The 8,377-nt window shown below is 44.3% G+C and overlaps 1 long non-coding RNA gene across 2 annotated transcripts; it reads right to left on the bottom strand.

Moving 5' to 3' along the window:
* Positions 1-6,268: 6,268 nt before the first annotated feature.
* On the bottom strand, positions 6,269-7,592 carry LOC109943700 (uncharacterized). Of its 2 annotated transcripts, XR_002266771.2 has the most exons (3): positions 7,410-7,575; positions 7,147-7,284; positions 6,269-6,516 (listed from the first exon to the last, which is right to left on the bottom strand). It is a non-coding gene; the product is annotated as an uncharacterized lncRNA (long non-coding RNA). The 2 variants fall into 2 exon arrangements; XR_002266770.2 differs by having other exon boundaries at positions 6,269-7,284; positions 7,410-7,592.
* Between the last annotated feature and the right edge of the window lie 785 nt (positions 7,593-8,377).

The raw sequence follows: 8,377 nt of genomic DNA, 5'->3' as shown, positions 1-8,377 counted from the left end.
AGTAACACCTACATCTGTAAATAGATAGTTGTAGCCCATTTTGCATAATTGAGAAACAGAAAGCAAGTTGTAATCTAAAGAGTCTACAAGGAAAATATTGGAAATAGAATGATCAGGGGATATAGAAATTTTACCCAAACCTTTGACCAATCCTTGATTTCCATCCCCGAATGCGATAGCTCATTGGGGATCTTTGTTTTTCTCATAGGAGGAGAACATTCTCTTCTCCCCTGTCATGTGGTTTGTGCACCCGCTATCGATTATCCAACTTGAACCACCGGATGCATAAACCTACAAAACAATTTTAGGCCTTTTTCTTAGGTACCCAAATAGTCTTGGGTCCTTTGATGTTAGAAATAAGCACCTTGGGTACCCAAACACAAGTCTTTGAACTCTTGTGTTTGCCCCCAATATATTTGGCAACTACTTTGCCTGATTTGTTAGTAAGCACATAGGAAGCATCAAAAGTTTTAAATAAAATGTTATGTTCATTTGATGCAGCAAGAGTTTTCTTTTTAGGCAATTTAACATGAGTTGATTGCCTAGAGCTAGAAGCCTCATTTTTATACATAAATGCATGATGAGAAGTAGTGTGAGGTTTTCTAGCATGAATTCTCCTAATTTTATGTTCGAGATAGTTTGCAGGATATAAAATGTAGCCCTCACTATCCTGAACCATAGGAGCTTTGCCTTTCACAAAATTAGACAATCTTTTAGGGGTATTAAGCTTGACATTGCTCCCCTGTTGGAAACCAATGCCATCCTTAATGTCAGGGCGTCTCCCATTATAGAGCATGCTTCTATATATTAAACTTAAACTTTTCATTTTCAAGTTCATGCTCATTAATTTTAGTAGTTAATTTGGCTATGTGATCATTTTGTTGTTTAATCATGGTAAGGTGATCATCCGTAGCTTCTATATTAACATCTCTACATCTAGTACAAATAGAAGCATGATCAATGGTAGATGTAGAGGGTTTGCATGCATTTAATTCTTTTATCTTAGCAGTTAATTTAACATTCTCATCTCTAAGACAGGAAATAGAATCATTGCAAACATTTAATTCTTTAACCTTAGAAATTAAGCTAGCATTTTCATTTCTAAGGCTAGAAATTGAATCATGACAAATGCTAAGCTCCTTAGTTAAGTTTTCACATTTTTCTACTTCCTGAGCATAAGCATTGTTCAATTTAACATGCTTTTTGTTTTCCTTAATAAGGAAGTCCTCTTGGCTATCCAAGAGTTCATCCTTCTCATGAATAGCTTCTATTAATTCATTTAATTTTTCTTTTTGTTCCATGTTGAGGTTGGCAAAAAGAGTAAGTAAATCATCTTCGTTTTCACTAGAGCTACCCTCATCACTAGATGTTGTATATTTGGGGGTGGCTCTAGAGTGTACCTTCTTTTTCTTGCCATCCTTATCCATGAAACATTTGTGGCCGACGTTGGGGAAGAGAAGGCCTTTGTTGACGGCGATGTTGGCGGCGTCCTCGTCGTCGGAGGAGTCGGTGGAGCTCTCATCGGAGTCCCATTCCCGACATATGTGGCATCGCCGTCCTTCTTCTTGTAGTACCTCTTCTTTTCTTTCTTCTTCCCTTTCTTGTCATCGCCCCTGTCACTTTCACTAGACATTGGACATTTAGCTATGAAATGATCGAGCTTACCACATTTGTAGAACACTCTTTTGGAGCGGGGTTTGTAGTCCTTCCCCCTCCTTTGCTTGAGGATCTGCCGGAAGCTCTTGATGATGAGCGCCATCTCCTTGTTGTCAAGCTTGGAGGCGTCGATTGGAAGCCTACTTGGTGTAGACTCCCTCTTTTCTTCTTCCGTCGCTTTGAATGCGACGGGTTGCACCTCGGGTGTGGAGGTGGCGCCTTGCTCCAAGTTGACAATGTGTTTGGAGTCTTTGATCATAAGTTCAAAGCTCACAAACTTGCCTATCACTTCCTCGAGAGACATTAATTTGTATCTAGGATCCCCATGTATTAATTGAACTTGAGTAGGATTACGAAAAACGAGGGATCTTAGAATAACCTTGACCATTTCATGGTCATCCCATTTGGTGCTCCCGAGGTTGCGCACTTGGTTGACCATCGTCTTGAGCCAGTTGTACATGGCTTGCGGCTCTTCTCCTTTGTTGAGGACGAATAGACTGAGCTCCCCCTCGATCGTTTCACGCTTGGTGATCTTGATCACCTCGTCCCCTTTGTGCGCGATCTTGAGGACGTCCCAAATTTCTTTGGCGTTCTTTAACCCTTGTACCTTGTTATAATCCTCTCGACACAAGGAGGCGAGGAGTATAGAAGTGGCTTGGGAGTTAAAGTGCCTAATTTGGGTGGCCTCGTCCGAGTCGTAGTCCTTGTCCCCACCTATGGTACCTGCGCTCCAAATTCAACTATGTCCCATATGCTTTCGTGGAGTGAGGTTAGATGATGCCTCATTTTATCACTCCACATACAATAATCTTTACCATCAAAATATGGTGGTTTGCCTAAGGGAACAGAAAGTAATGGAGCATGCTTTGAAATACGAGGATAGTGTAGGGGCATCTTACTATACTTCTTGCGCTCATGGCGCTTAGAAGCGACGGACGAGTCAGAGCTTGATGACGTGGAGGGTGACGACGAGTCGGTCTTGTAGTAGACCACCTTCTTCATCTTATTCTTCTTGTCACCCTTCCGATGCGTCTTGTTGGAGGAAGAGGATTCCTCCTTATGCTTGTGGCCGGACTCCCTTGAGAGGGTTCTCCCCGAGCTTGCGGGCTTATCGCTGGTCACGATCTCCCTCTTGGCATGATCTCCCGACATCACTTTGAGTTGTTAGACTCTAATGAAGCACCGGGCTCTGATACCAATTGAAAGTCGCCTAGAGGGGGGGGGGGGGTGAATAGGTGTAATCTGGAATTTACAACTTTAAACACACACTACAAGCCGGGGTTAGCGTTAGAACCAAAATCAAGTCCGGGACAGAGGGCGAAAACAAATCAAATGAGAATCAAGCGGATGAACACAGTGATTTGTTTTACCGAGGTTCGGTTCCAAAGAACCTAGTCCCCGTTGAGGAGGTCACAAAGACCGGGTCTATTCCAACCCTTTCCCTCTCTCAAAAGGTCACTTAGACCGAGTGAGCCTTTCCCTTAATCAATCGGGTCACTAAGACCCCGCAAGGACCACCACACTCTTAGGTGTCTCTTGCTTTGATTACAAGTCACTTGACACAAGAATGAGAAAGAAGAAAGGCAATCCAAGAGTCAAGAGCTCAAAAGAACACGAAATCACTCTCTCACAAGTCACTAAGTATTTGAGGTGAATTGGGGACTTGGAGAGGTTTTGATCTTTTGAATTGTGTCTAGGAGTGAATGCTAGAGCTCTTGTATTGAATGTGATGTTCAGAAATCTTGGATGCTTGGAGTTGTGGTGGTTGGGGGGTATTTATATAGCCCTCAACCACCAAAGTAGCCATTGGGGAGGCTGCTGGCGACGGGCGCACCGGACTGTCCGGTGCGCTACCGGACTGGCACTATTCACTATCCGGTGCGCCGCCATGTCACCCAACCGTTAGGGTTTGGAGCGAAGTCGACCGATGGAGCTTTGTCTCCTTGCGGCACCAGACTGCCCGATGCCACACAGGACAGTCCGGTGCCCTCTGACTTCGCGACTCTAACTTCTGTCGCTGCACTGTTCACTTCGTAAGTACTTTTGCAGTCGACCGTTGCGCGTAGATAGTCGTTTCCTGTTGGCTCACCGGATAGTCCGGTGGCACACTGGACAGTCCGATGATTTATTGCGGAGCGCGCCTGCAAAAACCCGAGAGTGGCTGCTTGGACCCTGTACGGTCCTGGTGCACCGGACACTGTCTGGTGGCACACCGGACAGTCCGGTGCGCCAGACCACAACACACTTGGTTCCTTTTGCTCCTTTGAATTGGATCTCTAACTTGAATATTTATTGGTTTATGTTGAACCTTATGCACCTGTAGAACATGTATTCTAGAGCAAACTAGTTAGTCCATATATTTGTGTTGGGCATTCAACCACCAAAATTAATTGTAGGAAAAGGTTAACCCTATTTCCCTTTTAGTAACGGCTATAAATGTCGTTTGAAACCTGACAGCAAGGCAGGTCCCGACAGTTCGCCGTCCTTGGCCGGATGGTCCGAGACCTGGCAACTTAGAGCACCCGAGCAATGACCAAGTGACTTTAACATGGGCGGACTGTCTGCCCATCAGGGCCAGACAGTCCACGACCTGTTAGTCAGTACTGTGCGAGCTGATCCCTCAGACAGTCTGTAGTACAAACGTCAAAAACCACATAGTCCCTGCCTAATTCCATTTTGGCACCTACGGATTGCCGCCCATCGAGGCCGGATGGTCCGCACAAGCACGCATGGACTTGTGCATTTCAGATACATCTCTAGTCAGGACCGCGGACGGTCCGACCACAAGGCCCGGACGGTTTGTAGTACAAAGGTTAAAAAACACACCAAAACTAACCACTTATGTTGTTTCTCTGAGTATGTCACGAACGGTCCGGCCTCTTGCCCCGGACGGTCCGCCTACCCCTCAAACTTAACCACTTTCCAAAATCCGCCTTTGAAAAGATCTTAACTCTCAAACTCGAAAGCGCTGCTAGTCCTCATGCAAATGCAACCACTAAATGCTCTATGGGGCACTATGTTTCACACAGACAAATGTCATTGACCCCTCTTAATAGTACGACTAGCTAGCCTACTAGTCCGGTAAATTTTCTTCTCTAAACACCTGGTGACCGGCAAATAACAAAACCTATGTTATATCTTTGCCTTCACTCGATCCACAACTAATGTTTTAAGTCTCCAAGTGTTTCGATAAAACTCTTTTCCCTGTGGTCCAACCTGCATTCTTATTTCTCTAAGAATTGTTAGTCCACATATGGTTGTCATTAATTACCAAGACATCACTTAGGGGTCTAGATGATTCACAATCTCCCCCCTTTTTTGGTAATTGATGACAACACTACACATTTCATCCATAGGTCATTTCGGATTTCAAATCTTCCTCATACACTAGGGGTCACAGCCGCAATCCCAATGGCATCCTTGACCTTCTGTGCAGGGAACACTTCCCTAGACTGGTTGAGTACGCCGGAGTGACGGACCTAGCCTACACCTTCGACCACTACATCGTCGCCTCTAATGCAGTAGATCGGGACGACAGGGAATTCAACAACAAGGCGGAGCGGGTGAAGCAAGAGTTGTGGGTAAGTCTTACTATATTGTAAAATATGTCACATTCGTTGCACATTCTTGAAATAATGTATGGACACATTGTCTTTGTATGCAGGATTTCTTCAGATGTGAGGCTAGATATGAGGCTAGGGCGGATGTGGTGGCCATCACGATCTGTAAGAAGCTTGTGGTGGACATGCACTATGAGGTGCGAATCTAGGCCATCGTCAGCTACCACGGCTCCATCCTTGTGGAGAAGGTGACCAAGCAGGACGCCCGAACCATGTCGTTGACTTCGGACCAATACTTGCAGGTAAATACAACACTTTAATATTCGTGATAAAATTTGCTTAATTTTATCTTCTGATGTGCAGTGTACTTTTTTACTTTGTAGATGATTCCTTATTGGTGCGTCGCGCATCCTCAGTGCTAGGAGCAGATGGTGGATAGGTGGTGCTCGCCTGAGTGGGATGAGGCGCACAACGCTAACTGGGAACAACATCTGATGATGCAAGGTCCCTCCCACCACCAAGGCAGCCGCAGCCTCGACAAATATGCAGAAGCATGGGTACGCCCTCTTTTTTATTTAGGTATATAACACTGGATTAAATATTATTTCTAACTATCTCGTTGGTTTTTTTGTAGTTGGCGTCACATGGTGGCCAGCCTTCCTCTATCTTCTCGGCTTATGCTCTGGCCCACAAGGGCAAGACGACATCCGACGTCACCTACAAGCCGGATGACGGGCCCGAGGCGTATAGCAACCCCGCTGTCTACAACCCACCTAAGTGAGTACACTGTCATGGCACAGGAGGTCCATGGGCCAGATTACGATCCGAGGACCGAGGACATCGACGGAGATATCCTCATGAGGGTAGGAGGAGGCAAGAGGCATGTGCGTTATTGGATTGCCGATGGGGCAATCGACTCGTTGTCCACTCCCACTTTGTCTCAGGTGCGAGCAAGGAGCACGAGCTCGAGCCCAGCCATACGACCTCGGCAGGACAACTCACATCATCAGATACAACAACTCCAGGTTAGTGCTTATGTAACTCATCATTCCTTGAGTTATATACCTTCTCTTTGAGTTATTATAACTTTAGGTTGAAATATTACATGCCCAGCTAGAAGAAGAGAGGAGGGAATGACATGAGATGGGGGCGAGGATGATGGCGGAGTGGGAGGCCCGGTTGGCAGATCAATAGAGGATGGCAGAGATGTTTCAGTACATGCAGAGCCTTGGCGCCGCACAAGGTTTTGCTCCACCACCTCCGTTGTTCCCTCCAGTTGACCTTGCTCAGTTCCATACTCCTGTGAGTATCAAAATTTTAGTCTTGCATAATATATATTTATCTGGTATAACACATGCAATCTCTGCTCTATGCAGGAACAATTTGGGGTGGCATCCAATAACCCTCATGAATCGCCCAGCCCATCGCCTCACCAGTCCAGCTGCCCACCTCGCTGATGATCTTCTCTTAGCTTAGTGGTCATTGTGAGACTTTGTGTGATAAACTTGTTCTGAACTTATGTTTGTGAAAAACTTATGTTTTAGAGTTGGTAATACTTATGTTGGTGAAACTTGGTATGAACATAGACATGTTTGTGAAAAAATTGTGAGATTTGTGTTTTTTGGTGAAATATGTGGTCTCTATTATGTATGTGATGATTATGTGATATCTGTGATGTACAACATTGGCAGTTCTGAAAAACGATAGTGTAAATATGTTCACAACCGTCGCTATAGAACATCTGTGTACTAGTGTATTAGCCCAAGACATGTTTCATGTCAATCAAGCATTCAAGCAATGTGAAAATATTTCTAGAACAAACGAGAGCAGAAAAGGTTCACTTTATTAACTAGTATGCATTTCAAGTAGTAGTAGCTCGTTTGTTTTTCTAGTCTATGGTGTTGTGACGAGCACACACACGAAGACGTACGGCGGCTGGAGATGAGTGGAAAGAAGTGTGCCCTTGTATGCACGTGGCTGTATGTAGCTTCTACAGCAGATCACATTTTATGTGGAGGCCATACTGGAGACAGCGGTCGGGATCAACACAGCGATGCTGATCAACAGGCTGCAAAAACAGTAGGTAGTAGTAATTAAGATCTGATGTCAGATGACAAGGCAAGCAAGGAACCTCCGGAAATAGCAAAACCAAGGTTTGCACATTAATTAATATATATATATATATATACTCACTAGTGAAGTAGGAGAAACGGCGCTAGGTATCGTGAGCAGTCCAATGACGATGGCAGCAAGCAGTTGCACAAGGTACTCCCGGTAACTTCCGCGTGGAGAAGAAGGCAGGAACATCATCTTCTCCTAGTAGTATATACTGCCACTGCTAGTGCTTGGAGAGTGTGTGTTTGGCTTGTATTCTTTGTAGACGCCGCCGGTCGGGCCTCTTTATAAACACCGTAGCATTACCGCGCGCGTGCCGGTCAAGTCAAGAAAGCTGACCATGCACGCGCGCTACGTTGATCGAGTCTTGGCACGTCTCGAAGAATTTGGAACTTGGAATCGGTCGTACGTTGAGGACGGAGAGAACGTACAGTGGGTCAAGTGGAACAAACTGTCGGCTGAATCTGTAGTCTCGATGGTTTGAGAACATCCTAATGCCTATTAATGCATAGTATTAGCGAAGAAGATGACTTGTGTGTTGGCAATCAAGTGCTGGATTATCTGGTGGATTTTTTCTAAGGCCCCGTTTGTTTCCTTTCATTTCGAGGAATTAGAATCTTACTAATGGAATAGGCTATTTTTTTAGAATGTGACATTCCACCACTTTTCAAAGTTATCATATAAGCCTACCTCAAATTTATGGGGTGAGAGATGGAAATGGATTCTATAGATTTACATGTTATTTTTCCGATGTACAACTTATAGCACATTCTTCTACTTGCGCCTCTATAACATAAATGTAGTATATAACTATCTCTCTCATATAATTTAAGATAATATACAAATATATTACATATATAAATATATAAACTTAATTAGTTTTGTCTAAATTATAATTATTAAAATGGAATTTAATTCCAACGAAACAAACGGGCCCTAACAGAAAACGAGGTTGTGAGTTTCTTTTAGCCATTCAGGAGCGTAGTTTGTTTAATCAATTCTACACTTTCAGTGTCCACTTTTCTTATGCCATCTTATGTGGTCAT

The sequence above is a fragment of the Zea mays genome, chromosome 1 (genome assembly GCF_902167145.1).
Source record: "Zea mays cultivar B73 chromosome 1, Zm-B73-REFERENCE-NAM-5.0, whole genome shotgun sequence".
NCBI classification, from domain to species: Eukaryota; Viridiplantae; Streptophyta; class Magnoliopsida; order Poales; family Poaceae; genus Zea; species Zea mays.
This window is presented reverse-complemented; position numbering and strand designations above follow the sequence as displayed.